Raw genomic sequence first — 22,631 nt, 5'->3', positions numbered from 1 at the left:
CCGGGGGGGGGGGGGGGCTGCGTGCGCCGGGCCCTCGGGGCCGAGGCCGCCCTCCCGGGGCTGCCCGGAGGGTGGGCTGCAGGCGCCCCTGCAGCCCCGGGTGCGCCCGCGCCCGGCGGCCGGGGTGGTGGGGCCGGGCTCTTTCCCAGCCGGAGCGCGGCCGCGCCGCGGAATCTTTTTTTTTTTTTTTTTTGGTTCCCCTCGTGGCCCCGTTACCCGCCGCCGGGGCCTAACACCCAAGTTGTGGGCTCGCGGATCAGCCGCCCGCCAGCCGTGGAAATGTGATAAGAGCCAGACCGTTCGCAGAAGGAAATTTCTGATGCAACTCTCCGCCTTCCCTGGTCGCCTCTCCAAACGCCTGCCTTGCCGCTGCCCTCGAGCCTGTGCGTTATGGAAATTAGGGGTATTCTCGACTTTTGATTGTGTTCGCCTTTTCTTGGGATTGGAAGAAACGCCGACTTTGTGTCATTTGTGCTCTGACCCAAACGGTGGGTAGCCACAGGTGACTTTGACCCGGTCCTGGAACTCGGCGACGCATGAGAAAGAAGGCTTTCTTGCAAAGGTCGTAGCCACTTTCATTCAAGAGAGGTGCAAAGAAAAAGCCCAAACAAGTAGCGCTCGTGAGTAAATATGCATTATTGCACAACTTTCTCTGCGCTCCTGTTTACAAGGCCAGGCCCAGAACACTTTGTTTCCGAAAATGCTGATTCAGCCGTTTGCAGCCCCCGAGGTTCAGAAATGGTGCTCTATTTAACGTTTCGCTCAGTTTTACTAAGAACACATGTTGGTAGCGCAGCAACAGGCGTTGATTGGGGGTTTACGGCACAAAGCTGGTGATTTTTCGCCAGAGTGACCCAGCGTCCCCCTCTCTCTTTCCAAGAGGAGAAATAGGAAGAAGCTAGGTTTCTGTAGAGGTAGATGTTGTGACTTAACGGCAAAGGTGAGGTGTCTGGGGGGCGGGGGGGGGGGGGGGCGGGTATGTTATTAAGGAGAACCTGAAATCAAATGTGTTTCCAGGAATGATTCTAAATGACTGTTTTTTTGTTTTTTTTCCTGTAAAAATCTGAACTCTAGGATTACTGCACATAATACTTGAGTTTTATTGGGAACACTTGAAAGAGAAGGGCCACACAGGCCAGTCCCCAGATTACAGGGAGGGAATGTGAGGACAGAGTTACACACCCCATGAGTGGCCTCTTGTAATTGAGAAGCCTAGCGCCCGATAGGCCTGTAACGTTTCACAGTGTAAGAGACTCGTTAGAAGCCTCCTTGTTTTCATCCTCGCTGCTGATCCCCGTTTTGCAGGTATGGAAACTGAGGCTGCTGACCCCGTTTTACAGGTATGGAAACTGAGGCTCAGGAGGTTAATTGGCGTGCTGGGGTCACATGGCCGGCAAATGATGGAGCTGTCTCCAGGACCTAAGCTTTGGATTATTATCATTATTATTATTATTTTTTAGTCCTGTGTATTTTATGCTTCTGCATGAGTCCATCTGCCTCTGAAAGGGAGAAGGGGCCCAGAGGAGGTTCCTCCTTCCAGCCACACATCTGGAGAAGTAGGAGGCTCTGTTACCTCAGGGGGCTCCCCACCTTCCAGATTTCTGTCCTGTCGCCAGACCTTCCACTTCTGTACATTTATTTTGGGAGGAAACTTTGGTGTCAAGAGTTCGGTAGGGCAAGTTCTGTTTACGGGAATTTAAACACTGTTTTAATAAAAGCTGTGCATCCCTAGAAGTCATCAGTTGCCCTTTCGCCTGTGGTCTGTACCACTTTTGGGGCAGCGTTGGGCTGGGCAGAATGCCTTTTTCCTTTGTGAGCTGGGAACCCAGAGCGGGGCGGGTTCATGCCAGCTCCTTGTCTAGGGGTTTATTGGTGGTGGCCGTCAGGATCGGAACCCAGGGCACCCCCAGTGACTGCCCCACTGGAGAGAGCCGAAGTCAGAATCTGGGAGTGAGCACAGAACTTGGATTTTGACGGGGTGGCTGGTCTGAGACTTTACAAGGTACAGAAATCAAACTCCAGCTTGAACAGAGGCAGCTTTTGTGCCTTGGGCTTTGCCTCAGAGCTGTAGAAGAAATTCTGGGTTGGTATATCTGATAAAACCAAATGCTTTGAAGGTGGCCTAATTTAAGGAACCTATTTTCTTGGAATTCTATCCGTCTCTGCAGGGGAAGAAAAACCCACACAGTGGTAGGATGTTTTTGAGCCAGGGTCAGAACTCAGAGCAGAGGGGTCTGTTCCATGCAGGGGGGAGGAAGCCGGTGCGTTTGCCGTGTGCGCAAAATCCCCGTCTGTTTCTCAGTCTGTTAAGCCAACGTGGAATTGCGTGCGTTCCTGGGGGAAAAAATACTTGCCTTGTCTTTGCACTTAAGTAACCAGTCGTGTTCAAAATTTAAATAAAACTTTTTCTGCTAGCGAACATTTTTTTTTTCTTTAACCTGTCTTTATTTTTTGCTCAACTATCGAATTATGAGAAATTATGGAAGGAATTAAGACAGTGGAGCGACTTGGTGGGCAAGGCTTGGCAGACAGGGCGCTTTGGGGATCTGGTAACCTACGTCCGAGGTCTGCACGCTAATGGGTGTGGAACGCATCTCATTCTTTCAGGCATTGGCGGGTGTCTGATCTGTGCTTGTATTTTAGCTGCAGGCTTCTGGGGAGCTGTGTGCTCCCCGCCTTCTCCCTCTGGCGGGGACACCTTTGCCTCCACTGCCCTTCCTGGCTTGGAGGAGCTTCTGAACTCCTCTCCGTGGAACGGGCTTTTGTCCCTGCTCCTGGGGGTCTCGGGGCTCTATTAATTGGAAGGAGATGAAAGAAGGGGAGCATAAAACTGCCAGCTCCTGGAAGGGCTGACCGCTCTTCCTTAATGATGGGAAGAGAAATGGTGTGACTGTCCTTTGAGATGGCAACCCAGAGAGCCCTGTCCCGGCGTGACGGAAGGGTGTTGCAGAGGCAGAACCCTGAGCGGTTCGGACTTTCTGCTTTTGGGGTCTCCCTTTTTGCCCGTGCCGTGGCGGAGATGGCCTTGACACTAAGAGGAGCCTCGCTGGCCCCATGTCCAGGTGGAAACAGGATGCCTGCCGGGTTCATCGCCACTGGGGAAACTAGAATATCATTCCTATTTTTCAGCCGTTGCATTCATATATGGACTTGACAGAGACCTTCCTTGATTGTTGAGATCCTCGATTTGAGGACTGGTTTGAGCCGGAGCTGCCAGAGTGGACGGTGTGTTTTGGCACCTCCTTTGGGAATGGGTGGTGGGGAGGAATCCCCTTCTGCTCTGTGCAGGGGAGTGGCCCGTGCTGACGTTTGCACGAGGACTGCTGCCCCAGTTTGACCCCGGGATCTCCTATTTCCTGGTGCTGCAAGCCTGCTGCGAGTCTGAGCAGGTTAACTAAGCTCATCGGTAAAACGAGAGCCAAAGGTATGTTTACCGCCAAGGGCTCTTGGAGTTGTGTGACCCTCTGCGTAGCGGGTGACACTCAGCGAGAGCTGGGACATGCCGCTTATATGCACACTCAGCCTTGCCTTTGAGCAGCTTGTGTACTTGATGATCCTGCTTTCTATTAATCCGCAAGGTCTGCTCGAAGGAGGACTCCGCTTCTCATCCCTTTGCCTGCCGGTGCTTGGCGCGTGTTTGCTGCACCAAACCTTGTGGAACAGCGGCCCATAACCTGCTTTGAGCACCAGTCCCCCTAAGGATCCTTTTCTGGCCTGCCTGTAGCACGGCGGCTGGAGCTCCTCACTGGTGGGGTTCCAAGAGTACAGGTGGGTGGTGGAACGTAGATGTTACCTGGGGGCAAAGCATTTGACCCCGGTGATGGTGAATAGCAGGCATCCGCAGCTCGTTCCCCGGGACCCAGAAGGAGAGAGGCGCAGACCGGGCAGGTGTGCAGGCTCAGCTGGGCTGCAGGGTCGAATGCAGGGAGACCCCTAACCTCAGGCACGCGGGGCCAGGTGGTATCTATTTTCAGGACCCCGAGGTTGGTTGGTGTCTGGAGTCTACAGGGACACCTAGCCCGGCTGGGGCAGAAATGAGTGTGGGCCCTTGGTCCTGCTGGGCTGACCGTGCCCTTGGAAAACAGCTCTGCACACTGCCCGAGGGCTGTGCCCGTGGGCGGCCCTGCATCTCCCTGAGTCCTGGCTGGGTTTCCGAGCCGGGTCACTGGGCCCGGGCACCAGCCGCTACAGTCTTGCCTCGTAATGTGGGCTTCAAAAGCACTTGGCTTGGAAAGAGCTTGATGTGTGCTGGCCCTCAACGTTGCATCATTATTGCCCTTTGGAGCAGACCTGGCAGCTGGGACCCTTCGGTGTCATTGTCACCACAAATAGAACTGCAAGGTGACCGTGCTCTGTCTGGCCCCGTCTAGAGCTATCAGGTGCACCACGCTGGGGGGCCTCTGAAAATACAGAACCACGTGTACCTTTTCTCTCGTCCTGTCACGGGGTCACCAGTGAGGACCTCCCGGGCTACTGACCACAAGTTGCCTGGATCCCTCCTGAGATGCTTCTCGGGGTGCAGAGACCCTGCGGGCGCTCACATCTCTGATGAGCTGGGCCTTTGGTTTCCTTCTTTATTCTCTTGCCTGTCATCCCTGGGAATGTCTTCTCCCCACCGTTTGCGAGTTGAGAACTCCCCTTGACGGACAAATTTAGATCAAGTATCTAATAGTGGTCATTTTAGGAACGCCTGCGTCAGGAAGCTCATAGTGACCAGAAAGCTGCTACAAACCGAGGAACTTAAGTTACGAAGTTTGTACGCTGGCCTCCTGCGGACAGGAGAGCTCCCTTGGTTGAAGGATGATACCTTGCTCCAAATCTGGGCTCCGGCTTGGAAATCTTGCCACCAGGTGGGAGGTAGAGCTGAGTGATGTGGAAGGCCGGCTCAGCGTCCCCTGTGGCCCAGCGCAGGCTGTGGTGTGTTCCCCAAGAACCTTCCGGCTGCTTTTCCTAGGATGCTGTCCTCTCTTCTCCAAAATTCTGTGGACCTCATGGAAACCCGGCTAGGATGTTTCTAGAGAAATACGAAGATGAGAGTGTGGCCTACGTCTCCTCAGTAGTGTGTGGGAGCTTTGGAGGAAGGATTAGGCGGGATGGGGCTCCGTGCCCCCTGCTTGGACTGTCTCCACACCGCAAGCCTGGCCCTTCTGCCCACCCTGCAGCCTGCAGGGCTGTGGGGGGGAGGGGGGCGCAGGTAGCTCCCCCGGGTAGGGCCCCATCCCCTGCTCTCCTGGCCTGCCCCCATATAAGCTTCCTCCACTTGCCGTGTCCCCGGCTTCCTAATCCCTCAGCACCCAGGACAGACCATTGTTAAATTTGGTTGGATTTTGTAGTTAGAATGATCTATGTGTATAAACAGCTCCTCAGAAGTAACCAGGCTTAGTTTTTCTCTGTACATATTTATCCATATTTCTAAGCAGATGTCTTCCATTGCTCACAGGATTCTTTGACTTCCCTGCTTGGAAGGTGAGGAGTCCCGTCCCCCATCTGTCCCATCTCTGCCCTGCCCTTGTACACCCTGTCTCCCCGCTGACTCTTCTGGCGAGGTGGGTTGGACCATGGCGCGCTGCTGATGCTCTGGGGGCTGAGCTGTGAGGTCTCCTGTCTCGCCCGACATTGTGCTTTTTCTGGGAGTGCTTTTGCGCTTGCTTGGTAGTTCGTGGACTTAGCACTCCCTGCCCTACGTGGAATCTTCCTTCCCCATCAACCTGGGGGTGCCCTTTGCCTTTCTCTAGGATCCCGTGACTCTCCTCGTTTCTTCCCGCAGTAGCGTGGAGAGCATTCCATGCTAGCCTCCAAAAGTCAGGGGCCTGCCCGTTCTTGAGACCTCGTGTGTCTGGAAACATCCTTGTCCTCCTAGCAAAGATACGGGTGTCCAGGTGTAGACTCCTAAACTGACCGTTTTCCCTCAAAAATTTGAAGGATGCCACTGTCTTTAGGCGGGATGGGGTTGAGAAGGAACCTAATCTGATCCTTGATTCTTGGTATGAAATCTCAGTGTGTGTTTGTTTTTTTTTCTTTTCCCCTTTTTCTCTTTTTTTTTTTTTTTTTTCACGTCTAGAAGCTTCTGGGATTTTCTCTTTATCTTTGTTTGGAAATCCCTTGAAGAAGTGCCTTGTAGGGGGGTCTCCATCTATTGTGCGGGGTACGGCGAGGGTCCCTTAAAGCTGGAAACCCAGTTCCTTCGGGCATGGGACATGTTTTTGAATTAGTTCTTTAATTTCCTTTCTTCCGCCTTTCCCTTTCTCTCTTTCTAGAGTGGCTTTTGTTTGTCAGGCTCTGGGACTGGTTCTCCAATTACTTCTGTCTCTTATTTTCTATGTGTTCTGTTGTTCGAAGTTGTGCGGTATGTCAGGCTGACTTTGAATCCTTTCTATCGGATTTTAAATTTGTTTTAATTTTTAATCCCCAAGGACCTCTTCTCTGATTCTTTTCTTTCAGTAGACTTTGTTTTTCAGAGCAGTTTTTAGATTCACTGCAAAATTGAGCAGAAAACAGAGATTTCCTTTGTGCCCCTCCCCGCCACAGACGGCCGCCCCCCCCCCCCCCCCCCAGTATCCCCAGCAGAGCGGGGCATTTGTCAGTGAAGCTACAGCGACACTCCATCATCACCAACTGATTGTTTTAATCGCCTAACATTCTTGTTTCATAGATATGGTGTTTGTTAAATTTTTAGGAGAGTATATTCGTTTTTTTTCTTTTTCCTATATAGTTTCTTTCTCAGATTTTTACATTATTGTTTTAAAACTTTTCTACACATTTTTGCCTGACTTAGGCAGAAAGCAGAGCCTGCGACAGGCGAGAGCTTACAGGTGTGTTTTGTTTGGCTCTGCAAGCCTGGGGAACCAGGGTGAGGATGGGAGGGGAGGCAGGAAGGAGAGCAGTGTGTGACGGGTGGCTTCAGATTGGCCCTGTCCCCCCGTAGTTCTGGGGCTGGGGTGGGCCGGAGAGGGATTCGTCTTCCATTCCGTGCCCCCCTCTGCCTGCCGGGCTGTGGGTGCGGGTGCAGGCCACGTGGGCAGGCCTTCCTCGTCCACGGGGTCTGTTGGGCCTATGCCCTGGTGGTCGCGCCGGCAGTGGCCAGACAGAGGCTGAGATGGGTGAGGCTGACAGGGTGGTGTCTGACCCAGTCTGCTTGGTACCCCCGTCTTTCGGGTTCAAGGCTTTGCTTAGAGGTCTGGGCCCTTCTCTGCCAGCCTGCTTTCAGAGGCATCCCTGAGGAGCTGACGGTGGGCCTCGGGGAACCGCTGTCTGGCTGCGCCATTGTGTGGAGCGCCCCTGGTGCCCGCGGCTCGGGACCTTCTTCCTCGGCTGGCGAGACTGTGTGCAGAGAAGCCTCTTTATTGCCGACAAGGCGGGCTGCTGCAGGCTCCGGGAACGTTGGCAGTCCTGTGTCACCTGTCCCTGGCCCACCTGTGCCCAGTGCGGTGCCAGAGGCCCAGAGACCCGCCCGCTGCTTCTGGAAAGTAGCCCCGGTGTTCTGGTTTTGAGAGCAGGGCATTTGCCTGGCTGACAGCTTTGGGGGCGGACACGGCTCCAGCTGGTCCTTAGGCTGGAGTCAGTGCTCTTGTTTGGACCCTGCCCTTCCTGGGCTGCCAGAGGGAAATGGGGGTTCTCCTTCCTGACACTTGCGGGCCTGGCTGCGCGCCTGGCTGTTTCTCTGCTTTCTGGCCGGGCGCCTGGCTCTTTTGCATCTTGGATTCAGCTTCCCCTGCTCCACTGGCTTTCTGGCTTAAATGCCTTTTAAAAGATCGCCTTCCTGTGGTCCCAGCGCAGCTGAGTGTGTGTTCAGTGGGTCATTGGGCACAGGCCCGGCTTTTCTGGATCTGCCGCCGGGTGGTTTTACCTCTTGCTCTCCAGCACGCGCCTTTAACTGGGAGCACTGGTGTTTTTTACGGGGGGTGTGGCAGAGGAGGGCCCTTGTGTCCTGTGCACTCCTCTTCCCCAGGAGGCTGCAGGGCCCGTGAGATCAGGCGGAGGAGTTCACGGTGGGGGTTGCGAGCAGAGGGCAGGGGGTGGATGGCACCCCTGTGCCTCCTTACCGCCTTCGACTGCAGAGGTGGGGTGGGGAGTCACCACTGAGAGCAGCAGGGCAGCCTCAAGTCTGGGAAGAAAGCGGAGTTCACCCCTGCCAATGACTTGCTCTGTGACCTGGGGCAAGTTCATCTGTCTGCACTTTGATTTCTTCTAGAATTTCAGGGCCGGACCCTGTGCCTCAGTTTACCCTGAAGCATCTCCACCGTGGGGGCACCCACTATGGGCTTGAACACTTGGGTGGCGTGCGCCTCACCTCCCAGCGCACAGCCCAGGCCATTCACGATCTGCCAGAACCCTGAGAAAGGCTCGCTGCCCATCGTTTTGGGTCGAACGCTCCGCTTTTGGTTGGCTTTCATGCGGTCGACTTTAAAAAAAATCCTGAGACCACATGGTCCTGGTTGCCTTGGAGCCCCTCCCCGTGGGGTGAATATGTGCTGTGTCTTCACCGAGCCCTCTGGGAGTCAGAGGATCCAAGGCCGGCCGCTCCTTCCCGGGAGCTGCACTTGGTGCTTCTCCATTTGTCTGAACACAGCGCCCCGGTGGGCTCCCCAGCTCGCTGCTCCCTTTCCTAGGTGTGGGTGTGGTGGAGTGGCTCAGTGTCAGAGTCCGCTTCCAGGTGGTTCTTACTGCCCTCTGCAGCTCCCAGCTCTTCCTGCCATGTCCCCGGTAAACCGGAGGGTGGCGTGCTCACTGGCTCTGTGGCCTGGTGTGGATTAACTTCTCTCCAGGCCGGTTCAGGGCCCGGTGTGCGCGTGCGCACGCGCACATCCGTATCCCGGGCCTAGCGCACAGCCCGCGCTCCGTGTGTATGGTCTGTTAGCTTTGTGCCTTTGGCTCAAGAGGTAGCATCTCCCTTCCTGCTGTTCTCGCACAGACGTTCTGCAGAGGGGTGGGAGTGATCCTGACAAACCAGACCCGGCCGTCCCTGGTGCTCACCGCCGCCCCCGACAGGTGGAACGAGCGGATGTGCTGTCACGTGTCTGACTTGGGGTGGGCCTGGGATTCCTCCAGCCCAGTCTCGCAGCATGGTCTCACCTTGCCGTGGTTGGCTTCCTTACTTCTCTCCATGTTAGAACACGTCAGGCTGTGTCTGTGGGTGCTAAGGACACCAGGACCTGGTGTTCTGCACAGAAGTTCCCTGGTGGGGACGTAGCTATGTGGCCTGTGCCCCAGCTGGTCTCCCACTCTGTGCGTTCTGCCCTGAGCCTTGTCTCCCGAGCTGTGCACTGTGCGGTCTGCGCCCTAGCCTGGTCTCCCATGCTGCATGCTGTGCGGCCTGCGCCCCAGTCGGGCCGCGCCCCAGCCGGGTCTCCCACGCTGCGCGCTGTGCGGCCTGCGCCCCAGCCGGGTCTCCCACGCTGCGCGCTGTGCGGCCTGCGCCCCAGCCGGGTCTCCCACGCTGCGCGCTGTGCGGCCTGCGCCCCAGCCGGGTCTCCCACGCTGCGCGCTGTGCGGCCTGCGCCCCAGCCTGGTCTCCCATGCTGCATGCTGTGCGGCCTGCGCCCCAGCCGGGTCGCGCCCCAGCCGGGTCTCCCAGGCTGCGCGCTGTGCGGCCTGCGCCCCAGCCGGGTCTCCCAGGCTGCGCGCTGTGCGGCCTGCGCCCCAGCCGGGTCTCCCACGCTGCGCGCTGTGCGGCCTGCGCCCCAGGCGGGTCTCCCACGCTGTGCGCTGTGCGGCCTGCGCCCCAGTCGGGTCGCGCCCCAGCCGGGTCTCCCACGCTGCGCGCTGTGCGGCCTGCGCCCCAGCCGGGTCTCCCACGCTGCGCGCTGTGCGGCCTGCGCCCCAGCCGGGTCTCCCACGCTGCGCGCTGTGCGGCCTGCGCCCCAGGCGGGTCTCCCACGCTGCGCGCTGTGCGGCCTGCGCCCCAGCCGGGTCTCCCACGCTGCGCGCTGTGCAGCCTGCATCCCAGCCCCGGTTTCCCACGCTGTGCTCTTTGTGGCCTGCACCCCAGTCCCCACAGCCCGGTCTGCCATGCTGAGCGCTGTGCGGCCTGCGCCCTAGCCCCATCTCCCACTCTGCACGCAGCGACCCCGTGTGGTGGGTCCCGCGTAGCCAGTGCCTCACAATGGATGTGAATGCACTGGGGACCAGCCCTGCAGTGTGGCCCCGTGGTCCTCATCCGCATGCTGTTCGGGAAGGGCCAGTCCTGGGTGATCGGTAAAGGCGCTAGTGGTCAGCCGCTCGCTGGTCTTGCTGTGTGTTTTGGTGGCCCAGGGGCTCAAAGGGGTGCATATCCTCAGAAGCGCTGCCCCCAGCCCCATCTCCTGCTGGCCCGCTGGAGTCCAGGATCCTGTAGCCTCTGGGTGTTAGCTGTAAGCTGTAGGACTCGGTGTTATGTAACCGTTTCTAACTTAATTGTTTAATATGTAACAAGTAATAACTGTATCTAGATAAACCCGTCCACTATCTCTTAGCCAAGTGGTGGGCAGTGGGTCTGGGAGCCAGCTGGAGAAATGAACAGATAAGGGTTTCCAGGGGGGGAAACTGGACCTTTTTCTCTGCTAAGGGCAGATACCGAGGCCTGCCTGGATTTCTTTTATACCTCAGCGACCATATATAGCCGGGTAGAAAAGCCCGGGGTGGACACAGCTGGTCACGTTGCCCCTTGCTCTCCAAATCCGCCTCCTCCCTGGAGCGAACCTATCTGACGGGTAGGGTGAGGCGTGAGATGTTGGGGAGATTTCACACGCTTGAATTAGCTGAGCCAATCGCTCCAGACACAGGTGGGACTTCCTTGCCCTCGCTCTTAGAACAATCAGATCACCTGTTTCACGCGGTGATTGCCCCTTTGATCAGCTGCCATTTGTCCGTTGATGGCAGGAGTCCCTGCCAGGCTGTTGACAGAGGTTTTGTTGGAGGTGCCCGCACACAGCCGCTATTGTCGGTAGAGGCTGCGGTCTGTGGGACTGGACGTCTCATTCCCCGCCCCGAGCCAGGAAGAAACGGTCGCCTTCCCTCACGGTTCTCTGTAAATGTGAAAGGTGGAGAGTCACAGCTGGGATTTGACGGGTGGTGGACCCGAAGAGCTGAGCCTCGGAGTCTGGTTACAAGTCACTGTGAGACCAGGCCCTGCCTTTAGTCTAATGCATGTCTCTGCTTCTGTGCCATTTGCTGGGTTGTCCCTGTGTGTAGGGGGAGAAGGTGTCACATGCCCACCCTTTAGCCTGGGACCCGCGAGCTCTATGTGCTGGGTGGGGGCGGGGGTGGGCGTGGGAGGACTTGTTGGTTTTCCTCTCTGGCACTCGAGAGCATAAAGCTGGTAAAGACCCACAGAAGAAGACTTAGTCCAGATTTGGGGTGCCAGGCAGCCACACGGGGAAGCGCGGTTATGGGGGGCTATTAGTGCACAGTGGACTCGGGGCTCGCTGCTGTGCCCCATGCCCCTGAAACAGGGATGGGACTCACTGCCTTGTAGGACCGGGGGGGGGGGGGGGTGGTGGTGTGTGCTAACTGCTGCCGGACGCAGTCCACAGGATTCCTCGTGATTTCACTGTTGCTTTGACGGGAGGTTAGCGGGATTCCAGAATGGTGGAATGGAAGTGTGAGTTAGGTCGTTGCATTTTCTAAGGCTGTCATTCACTCCTTGAGCCATCGCGGATGCGCCACCTAGGCCTGGGTTTCTGAGCTTTTCAGAGAACTTTTTTTGAATTTCTGCTGCAGTCTAATTCACTGATGCTCAACCCCGGTGGTGCCACCAAGGCCAGGCAGCCTCTTTGGGTGTGGACTTGTGATGCAGTAAGAATGCCTTAGGAAAGTCCGCATGGACCAGAACGGGGGTACCTTCCTTTCAGATGGGAGGTGACGCCCTGATAATGCCTGCGTGGAGGGATGGCTAGGAGAGAGCAGCGTTTTCAAGCGGTGACCTCTGAACCTCCCCCAGGCCTTGCCCCAATCCATGAGACCAACTTGCAGAGCTGGGGTCTGGAATCCCACATCTTGTAAAGCAGCCAGGTGATGCGTATGGGCCCACAGCTCGAGCAGGGGTGCTTGGTTTAGAAGTCACCCCAGCTCAGGAGCTGTGTTCCAGGCCTGGAACCACCAGTTGGGTCAGAAACTTGGCAGCTCCCACCTGCCAGAATTATTGCCTAATCAGAAGGTCCAGGACAGAGCACTGGGGGTTGGCGGTAGGGCAGTCTGAACCGTGTGGACCCTGGGCGTCTGGGAGAGCATGTGACAGGAGGCCCTTCTTGTTTCTGTGTTTTACCAGACTTAAAAAAAATGCTGGCCCAGTCCCAGGGCTCACCCAGCCTCACCTACGCAGGCCACAGAAGCACGCCTGGCAGTTGACATGGCCATACATCACATCCAAAATCAACACGATGCACCGTATTTACTCTTATTTCATAGAATTCATGGGGGTTGGAAATGACTCACAGAGTCCTAGCCCCTCCCAAACCTTCCAAGTAACTGAACCCTTTCCACGAAGGCTTATTCTGATGGATTCGGGAAAAATATTCCCCGTCCCTCGTCCCACGTGGAGTGGGCTCTGCTCCTCCCCAGGCTGGTAGGGGCTGCATTAGGGGGACACGGGGTGCAGTGACTCCCATTAGGGGGCCAGTAGGTGTGTACTGAACCCGTTTGCTTCTCCCTTGCGTTTTGTCCTCTGTCTCCTGGGGCAGGGAGTCCAGGACTGTCCAGAACTTTCCCGGTCTGTGGGGAGCTGAGCTCCAGATGCTCCCGGCTCTAGTCTGCTATCAGGGAGGGAAGGCCGTCCTGAGCGCGTGGATGGGACCTCTAGGTCCCCGCCGGTGCTCTTCCGGCTCATCGTGGTTAACTTCTCTGCGGAATGGTGCTGGCCGCTCGGCTCTGGCCATTTGCCTTTGCCGCCAAGAGGCTGGAAGCTCTCAGCACCTGTTCAGGCGCTCAAGTGGGAGAAGGGCTGTAGGAGCGCGCTGGATGGGTTTGCACAAGGACCCTGGGAGCCACTCACCCAGCAGGTGCGTGCTGCCGCCCCACTCCCCTGAGAATAGTGACGTCCCTGGAGGAAGGGACATCGAGCAGAGGGGTGGCTCCACGATAAAGGAGTGACCCGAACGGATTTTACACTTGTTTTCCTGGAGGGAGCTGGCAGCTGTCAGTATCGACACAGGTTCGGGATTAACAGTGTCCGAAAACTGTACTTAAACTGGAGCATGCGCGTGAGTCCCCGCAGGATCTCGTGATCAGGCCCATTCCAGCTCGGTGAGTCGGAGCCGCACTTCATGTGCTAAGGTCTTCATAACGTTTGTTCCATTCTCTCTCTGGTTTCTTCTCTCAAAATCTCTGAAAAGGCTGCTTGACCCTGTGAGAGGAGAGCTCTTATTACTCATGCTATTACTTAATCTAGGACATCTGCCGGAAATTTTTCAGCCGTTAGCCCTCCGTGATTGTAAATCGCATTCTTAAATTAAGCGTCCACACTTTACTCCGTTATTAAGTATTTGCCCAGAGTCCCACTTTGACATTTACTTGGATTCTGTGGGTTTTATTCGGTGGTTTCTCTTGTGTTTCTGATGAAAGAAAATTAAGTTTGAAGCCTTTGGAATCTTGCAGGGTCTGGAAGCCCTACCTGTCTTCATTGTAGGAGTGCAGGATTTGTGTCCCATTGAGCTTGTAAGCCCTAGGGCCACAAGCAGTGGGGAGAGCCCCTGCCGGTGTCCCCAGCCTGAGCTCTGCCCTCTGGGGGCAGGTAGGGCAGGGTTGTCGCTTCCCGTAAGGGCAGGTGACATGGGAGTAGCTTCTGTCTTACTCACTTGGGAGTCTCTGTTCTGTGTGGCAGGCTGCACTCTGGGCACCCGTTCTTCTTTGTTCTACCTTTTGAAAAATTCCCCCACCGAAAGCTTTCCTGGGATCATGGAGCCTTTGGAATGTTTGTCTTCTTGCCAATGTCTGTTGCTCAGCACAGGCATTGACGGAGCCCACGGGGCTTTGGATGCTGTTCCTTCGTCAGCCTTTATCAAGAGTCTTGTGGTGATGTTGGACAGCCTGTGCTTTCCGAGGGCTAATAGATGCCGCAGAGCTAATATTCCTTGGCCAGATGTGCTTGGAAATGTCGGGGTAGATAAAGCTCGTTTCCCATGGCAGAACTTTCAGAAAATTCAGTTCCACACTCCAAGGGGACAGTGAATTATGGTGGCTCCAAATTTGGTGGTGGGGGGGGGCACAATACCCTTTTGTGCTGATTGCACCACAGGGCTAGTCTTTTATAGAGTTCTTTCTTAAAAAACACCCAGCTTTATAGAGATATAATTCACATACTACACAGTTTACCCAATTAAATTTAAAGTATACAAGTCAATTACAATGAGTATATGCACAGATCTGTGCAATTTGTGTGTGTGTGTGTGTGTGTGTATACATGTAATATATATGATACCTAGTTACTATACTCACAGGTATGTGCAGCTAGCATCAGTCAGTTTTATTTTATTATTTTTAAGATTTTATTTATTTATTTAGAGCGTGAGCTGGGAGAGGGAGAGGGAGAATCTCAAGGCTCTATGCTGAGTGCAGAGCCCATCCCCGGGCTTGATCCCATGACCCTGAGTTCCTGACCTGAGCCGAAATCAACAGTTGATCGATCGCTCAACCAACTGAGCAACCCAGGCTCTCCGAGCCACCGGTCAATTTTAGAACAATTCGAGACTTCACGAGGAAGCCTCTGCTCTCTGGTTATAATTCTCATTCCGTCACCCCCACCACCCCTCAGCAACCACTAACCTATTTTCTGTCTCTATAGATTGCCCTGTTGGGGATATGTCTACGAATGGTTTCATATGGTATGTGGTTTTTGGCTTGGCTTCTTTCATTTAGTATTGTGTTTTCAAGATTCGTCCGTGTTCTGGCAGCTCTTGGTACTTCAGTCCTTTTTATGGCTGAACAATATTCTCTTGTATGTATACACCACCTTTTTTGTTTATCCATTCAACTGCCGATAGGTATTTGGGTTCTTACCTTTTGACTTCTGCAAATAGTGCTTTTACAAACATTGGTATACAAGTACCCGTTTGAGTCCCTGCTTTCAGACTTTTTTTTTCTTTTGGTGCATACCTAGATGCAGAATTGCAGGATCTTATAGTAATCCTGTTTTCAGTGTTTCTGAGGAACCGCCGTACTGTTTTCCGTAGTGGCTGCACCATTTTGCGGTCCCGTCAGCCGTGGGCAAGTGTTCCAATTTCTCCATGTCCTCATCAATACTTGATACTTCCCGATTCTTTATATTTCTGCAGAATATGTTGGTGGGATTTTGATGGGGAGAGCATTGTATCTGTAGGCTGTTTTGACAGTGCTATCAAGTCTTCCAATCCATGAACACAGGTATATTGTCTTATTACGTCATCATCTTTATATTCTTTTTTTCAAGATTTTACTTACTTATTTGAGAGTAAGAGAGAGAGCATGAGAGGGGGGAGGGACACAGGGGGAGTGAGAAGCAGGCTCCCCACTGAGCAGGGAGCCTGACATGGGGCTCGATCCCAGGACCCTGAGATCATGACCTGAGCCGAAGGCTGATGCTTAACCGATTGAACCACCTAGGCACCCCTAGGTCTTCTTCGTATTCCTCTAGTAACATTTTAGAGACTTCAGTGTTACAAGTCTTTCACCTTTGGTTAAATTTATTCCTAATTATTGTTTTTGATGCTACTCTAAATGGAATTATTTTCTTAAATTTCATTTTCAGATTGTTCGTTGTATATAGAAAAACAACTGTTGATTTTATATCCTATAACCTTGATGAATTTATTATTTCATTCTCATAGTTTTGTGTGTATATGCAAACTTTAGAGTTTTCTGCATATAAAGTCCCATCATCTGGGAATAGAGATAACTTTAGTTTTTTCTTTCCAATTTGGATACCATGTATTTATTTTTCTTGCCTAATTGCTCTGGCTAGAGCTTCCAGTACTATGTTGAATTGAAATGATGAAAGCAGGCCTCCTTGACTTATCTTTTTTTTTTTAAGATTTTATTTATTTGAGAGAGAGAGAACGAGTGAGCAGGAGCTGGGGGGAGGGATGGGGGGGAGGGAGAAGCAGGCTCCCACTGAGCGGGGAGCCCAACACGGGGCTGGATCCCAGGACTCTGAGATCATGACCTGAGCCAAAGGCAGATGCTTAACTGACTGAGCCACCCAGGTGCCCTCTCCTTGACTTATTCTTGATCTTAGAGGGAGAGCTTTCACTCTATTGCCTTTGAGTCTGCTGTTAGTTGGGGATTTTTCATATGCGAAAAACTTTATGATGGTTAGAGTTTCCTTTTGCTCTCCTCTGGATGTTTGGTGTCCTCCCAAAATTCATTACGTTGAAATCCTAGTAGGCGGGGGCCTTCAGGAGGTGCTTAGGTCATGAGGGTGGAGCCCTCAGGAACGGGATTAGTGCTTTTATAAAAGAGATCCACAGAGCTCTCTAGCTTCTTCTGGCCTGTGAAGGTACAATGACAAGTCTGTGACCTGGAACAGAGCCCTCCCTCGATAATGCTGGTATGCAGCTCTTGGATTTCCAGCTTTTGGAACTGTGAGCAGTAAGTTCGTGTTCTTTATAAACTGTCCACTGTGTGGCACTTTGTCACAGTAGCCTGGACGGACCAGGACATCTTCTGTTCCTAGGTGAGTATATCATGACAGAGGGATGAATTCTGTCAGGTGCTTTTTCTTGGTCAGGTGAGATGATCATGTTGGTTGTTTCCATTTATTCTATTAATGTGGTATGTTCTCTTGATTGGTTTTTGTAGGTTGAACTTTCTCTGCGTTTCTTGAATAAATCCCGCTGGTCAGTTGTGTCATCCTTTTAATCTACGACTGAAGTCTGCTACCTAACGAAACAGTGTTGCGTTTTGTTGAGGATTTTTGCATCAGCGTTCATCAGCGGTGCTGGTCTGTAGTTTCCTTGGAGTGCGTATTTACTCATTTGACAGAGAGCGAGCGGGGGAGCGGCAGGCAGGAGGGAGCGGGGGAGGGAGAAGCCGGCTCCCCGCCGCGCAGGGAGCCCGACGCGGGACTCGATCCCGGGACCCTGGGATCCTGAGCTGAGCCGAAGGCGGACGCTTAACCTACTGAGCCACCCAGGCGCCCCAAGTTGTTAAGTCTTTTGGATGAATTGACCCTATCCTCAGTATAGAACGTCCTTCTTTGTCTAAGAATTTTCACTTAAAGTGCATTTTGGCCGGTGGTGGTATAGCTATGTCCCAACTCTCTTTTTGTCACTGTGAGCATGAAATAATCTTTTTTCAGTCTTTTCACTTGGAACCTGATTGTGTCTTTTGTTCTAAAGTGAGTCTCCTGGAAACAGCATATTGTTGGATTATGTGTCTTTATATTTTTCCATCCTGCCAATCTCTGCCTTTTGAGGGTTTAATTTATTTACATTTAAATTACTGATAATGGCCATTTTGCCAATCTTTGTGTGCTTGGGGGGGGGCGAGTACATCCTACAGATTGCTGTCCTTTGTTTCTCTAGAATCTTCTCATAACTAATGCTTTAAGGAAGGCTACCTCGGTGTGAACATTTGTGGAGTAAGTTATATTTAGAAGAACCTTTTACAAAACACTGAAACTTGTATTGGTCCTTAACGATGCTCTTGATAGCATAGTCTTGCGGTTGCTATGCTGGTTAGGGGAGAGGTGTTTGCATTTTCTAGCTGACTCCAGCAACTGCTTGGACAAGACATCCTGCTGCTGCTTGAAAAGGAGGGGGTGGTGGATTCCTGGCACTGAGCTTACCTGGCTTGCCTCTGACCCTGCCTTTGACCCTCAGGACAACCCTGCAAGGGAGGGAGAGAGTCTCCCTTCTATGGATGGGGAAGTGAGAGACCTCCTGGTCTTAGGCCTCGTTCAGGGTCAGGCGGGCATGAGTGGATGAAAGGGTTAGACTTGTCCGCATTGAGCTTTGGATCCCAAGTCCCACGTTCTTTGTTCCCCTGAGAAGGGAGAAGGGAGAGGTGGTGTGTTCCCACCAAAGGCCCACCTGCTTGAATGAATGGGGACGTGTGTGATAAGAGGAAGGACTTCATCCACGCATGTTGCTTCTTTGCTCTCAGCATTTTAAAGATTTTATTTATTTGAGAGAGAGAGGGCATGTGAGTGCATGAGCAGGGGCAGAGGGAGAGGGAGAAGCTGACTCCCCGCTGTGCGGGGAGCCCCACGCGACACTCGTTCCCAGGACCCTGGGATCCTGACCTGAGCCGAAGGCAGACGCTTAGCCGACTGAGCCACCCAGGCGCCCCACTCTCTGCATTTTAGATACCAAAGTCACATTCATCTCACAGTGCCTGGCACATAGTAGGTCTTCAGCAAACATTTAATTTCCTTTCCTTGGGGGAGTTTTGTAGGAAAGATCCTGGGTTCTTGACAGTCCCTGGTCTTGGATTCAGAATGATCTAGAAGCAGTGAGGTTCAGGAACACAGGCAATACTACTTTGCCCTGTGCTGTCACATAGTAATCCATTTGCCTTTGCTCGCAGGTGTGGTGGCCGCCTTCTAGTTTTGAGTGTGGCCGCCAAGGCCTTGGGTTTGGCGTGGCCTTTTGGAGGCAGGGAACTGATCTTGTACCAGGCCTCGCACAGTTGTACTCCTTTTTTATTTCTCACAATGTTCGAGGTTGTTGGACGGTTACGAAGGTGGAGGTCGTCATCTGAACGGATGTACGTCTGCGTGGCCATCTCCCTTAGCCTCTGTTCCTTCTGGTGTCAAGTGTCGGGCACACACGTGCCACTTGAATTCATTTGGCTTTTTAGGTCCCTGTCAGGGTCCGTTTGGGCCTGCAGCGGTGAGCACGGGAGGCTCGGGGCACTGGTGTCTTTCCCCTTGCACGGTAGCGTGTCCTTATGGATAGAAATAACAGGCGTTACAAAGGTCCTTGCCCCATTTAGCAGAGTCAGTCTTACGTTCTCCGGTCAGGATAGATCCCCTTTTCCTTTAAGCGTGTGCTCAGTCCTGGGAGGTAATCCTGCAGCGGGCGAGAGAGTGGGGCGCTGTTTTCCCCGGGAGACACTGTGTCCCCCCCTTCCCCCACAGTGTGTCCCTTCCGGCTGTGGGCTCTGGTCTCCCACGTCAGACAGTTTAAACCCAAGGAGAGGAGCAGCTGGGACCAACATTATGGAGAACGTGTCTGGGTGGAGATCTGTGCAGGTGCCCTGAGCGCATCGTCAAGTTCAGGCCCAGGTTTCTCACAGGAGAGGCAGAGGGCAGATGGTGACACTCCGCTTTGCAGTGCAGGAGCCCCAGGGAGGCTGCCCATCCTGCAGAACTCTGCTAGAAAACTGGAAATACTGGACGTGTGACATTTTCTCTCTGACTGTCCCTGTTTGGTGGCTTATTCAGGAGGCAGGGAAGAATGTTCTGAATGCTTCCAGCTGTGCATCTTGCCAGAATCCCACAGGACAGGCCTATGGGGAGCACAGTTGAGCAATTACTCTTCAGAGGTGACGACCCTTGGGCTCCCCACCTCGGATCTGCCCCGCCCCCGCCCCCGCAGGGAGTGCCCTCATTTATTTTCATGGCCCTGTCTCAGGTGAACAGTTCTGAAACCCAGTATCATTGTTCGTGAAATCTTTCCTGATTGACCGAGTCTCTAAGGGCTCTTGTTCCCCAAGGGCCTTGGTTTGCTGCGTGAGCCTGGTTGGTGGTGGTGCAGCCTGCCCCGGGGGCATCCCCTTTACCTCCTGGGGCTGCTCGGGCCTTGGAGGCTGTGGGCCTCCCAGGTTCGCTCCCAGGACCCGCTTCACACCCTTAAAAGTGACTGGCGACCCTACAGAGCTTGTGTTTTTGTGACCGTGCATATTGATCTTGGCTGTTGCCAAAACAGAGACACATTTACAAAATACTTATTCCTCCATAAAAAGAAGAATAAATCGGGGTTGCCTGGGTGGCTCAGTCGTCAGGCGTCTGCCTTCGGCTCCGGTCATGATCCCGGGGTCCTGGGATCGAGCCCCGCATCGGGCTCCCTGCTCCGCGGGAAGCCTGCTTCTCCCTCTCCCGCTCCCCCTGCTTGTGTTCCCTCTCTCGCTGTGTGTCTCTCTCTCTGTCAAATAAATAAATAAAATCTTAAAAAAAAAACAATAAATCTGTTATATGTAAACATAAAGGCTATGTCTTAAAAAGATAGCTGTGTTTTCAAATAAAAAATGTAATGAGAGTGTCATCATTTTACACTTTGTAAATCTCTTTAAGATCCGGCTTAACAGAAGGTGCCTGGGTTCTCGAACCTGCTTCTGCATTCAGTCACATGCCTTGTGGCCTCTGGGACACCCCAGTGTGCACTCAGGAGGGAGAGGCCCTGGGTTAGTATCCTGAAGGTGGTTTTGCTGTTGCCCTTGGCATGTGAGGTCGGTCAAGATCAAGGCTCCCGTGAGAGACTGCTGCAGGTGGAGATGCAGATGCGGGGTGCAGCCGGGGTGCTGGGATGCTGGGGTCTCTCCGTGGTGAGGACCCTGTGGCGCATCTCTGTGTCTCTTGTGTCCTCTGTAGCTTACGGACACCCTGAAGACGGCCCCTAGTTGTTGAGCACCAGATGAGGTGGGGAGCCCAGGTCTTCTGTCTTCTGGTGTATTCGTATACTTTCTGGGGCTACGGTATGGACGCGGTGGGGAGATGCTGGTGCCAGCAGCTGGTGCCCCCTCTGTGTGCATTCACTGATGGGTCAGCTTGGCAGTGGGATGTAGATAGAAGCGCTGCGCAGCCCGAGTCCAGGGCTGTGAGACGTCGTGGTGAGGGCCTGGCTGCCCAGATCGTAGGGCAGAGCTCCTGGCCACTGTCCTGTTTCCCCCCGGGAAACCCAGGTGTCTGCAGAGGAATCTGAGACAGGCGTCACACTGAGCGCCCCCCCCCCCCCCCCAGAGTGCTTCGGGACAGGAGTGAGACCGGCACTTTGTACCGGCGGAGCAGAAGGTAAGCTTACAGGGGAGAGGGGCAGAGTGACCCGGCTCTGTCCCTCCTCTGACCTGGCCGAGCTGCCTGCAGAAAGCCCGGGGCCCCCTAGCCTCAGCCAGCACTCAGACCCGGAGCCTCGGAGTCGGGGCGGGTGAAGCCAGCCAGGAGCTCACCGTGCGGACAGACGGACTCCAAGCAAAGGGTGATGTGGTCCTGGCTCTGCGACCTGTTTTTCTCTGTCAGCTTACACTTTTTGTTCACAATGCATCTGATGCCAAATGTCAGCCCTCCAAATCTCCAGACACCAGTGGGGGTGTCCTGTAATTCCGTGCGGTTCCGACACTGCCCCCCCGCAATGGGCTATAGGGCTCGAGACTGCGCCAGAAAGGGGCCCTCACTTCAGATGCCAGCTGAATCCCAAGCCCCCGTACTTCTGACCAGATGAATATAGAATGGGGATGCAACCCCCTTCTTAGTTTGGTAGTTTGCTAGAATGGCTCATGGAATTCAGGAAGGTACTTCACTTACACTTGTAGGTTTGTGATAGAGGCTACAACTCAGGAACGGCCAGATGGAAGAAACACAAAGAGCAAGGTGTAGGTAAAGGGGGGGCGCGTGGACCTTCCGTGTTCTCCCTGGGGGCTCCCAGCACCCCAAAGAGCTCCCGCATCTTGAAGCTCCCTCCCACCCTAAAGAATGGGGTTTTGTGGAGGTTCCGGTAGGTAGGCACAATTCATCAGCTCATTGGCCATTTGCAGTTAGCTTAGTCTCTAGCCCTGTCCCTTCCCTGGAGGTCACTCAGCCTGTAGCCCCTGTCCCTTCCCTGGAGGTCACTCAGCCTGTAGCCCCTGTCCCTTCCCTGGAGGTCACTCAGCCTCTAGCCCCTGTCCCTTCCCTGGAGGTCACTCAGCCTCTAGCCCCTGTCCCTTCCCGGGAGGTCACTCAGCCTCTAGCCCCTGTCCCTTCCCGGGAGGTCACGAAGGTGGGGACAGTTCCACATCCTAACCATGCCTGGTCTTTCTGGTGACCATCCATCTCCCATCCTGAAGGTGTCAGGGGGTCCCAGCCACCTGCTTCATTAGCCTATAAGACACTCATCACTCTGGAGCTTCCGGGAGTTGTAGGAGCCGTGTGCCGGGAACTGGGACAAGGACCAAATATTTGTTGACTATCCCATGCAGGTGATGCATGACAAGCCATAGAGCATATCCGGGCTGTTGAGCACTGGTCAGCTTGGGAAGTGTGAAGGGGAGGCCGGGCACGTGAGCATTACGTGATCTCTGTTGGCAAAGGAAAAGCATTTCAGTCGCTGACGCAGGTGAAGGACGGATTCCTTTGCAGGTCTCCACGCCAGCTTCCCTCCTGTGAGGCCTCCTGTAGGGTGCGGTGGCTCCCACCTCTCTGGGCATTTGGCATCTCAATCGTGGAAGGTAATAGAATTCTGAAAGGATTTAGATTACTTTTAGTAATTCTTATAGGAGACCTTTTTTTTTTTTTTCTTTTTTAAGATTTATTTTAGAGAGAGGGAGTACGGGAAGGGGAAGGGGCAGAGGGAGATGCCGCTGAGCACAGAGCCTGTCCTGGGCCTCGATCCCACGACCCTGAGATCAGGACCTGAGCCATATGACCAAGAGTCGGACGCTGCACCGACTGAGCCACCCGGGCGCCCCTACGGGAGGCCTTTTGAAGTTCGTCTGTCGTGACGGTTTTCATAGCTCTGATCACCAGGAAGAGGAAGATTGAATACTGG

At 53.9% G+C, this 22,631-nt stretch overlaps 1 protein-coding gene across 3 annotated transcripts in view; it reads left to right on the top strand.

Annotated features, from left to right (window-relative positions):
• GRB10 (growth factor receptor bound protein 10) overlaps positions 1-22,631 on the top strand; it is a 171,365-nt gene that overhangs the window by 545 nt on the left and 148,189 nt on the right. The window contains exon 1 of one of the 3 annotated variants that reach the window (XM_027573016.2): positions 491-620. The exons of 1 other annotated variant lie outside the window; for it this stretch is intronic. The gene's annotated coding sequence lies outside the window, so the exon portion shown is untranslated. Of the gene's footprint in view, positions 1-490; positions 621-22,631 lie in introns of those variants that run through there. One more of the 3 variants, XM_027573019.2, reaches the window with a different exon arrangement.

This window comes from Zalophus californianus, chromosome 12 (assembly GCF_009762305.2).
Source record: "Zalophus californianus isolate mZalCal1 chromosome 12, mZalCal1.pri.v2, whole genome shotgun sequence".
In the NCBI taxonomy this organism is placed as follows: domain Eukaryota; kingdom Metazoa; phylum Chordata; class Mammalia; order Carnivora; family Otariidae; genus Zalophus; species Zalophus californianus.
This window is presented reverse-complemented; position numbering and strand designations above follow the sequence as displayed.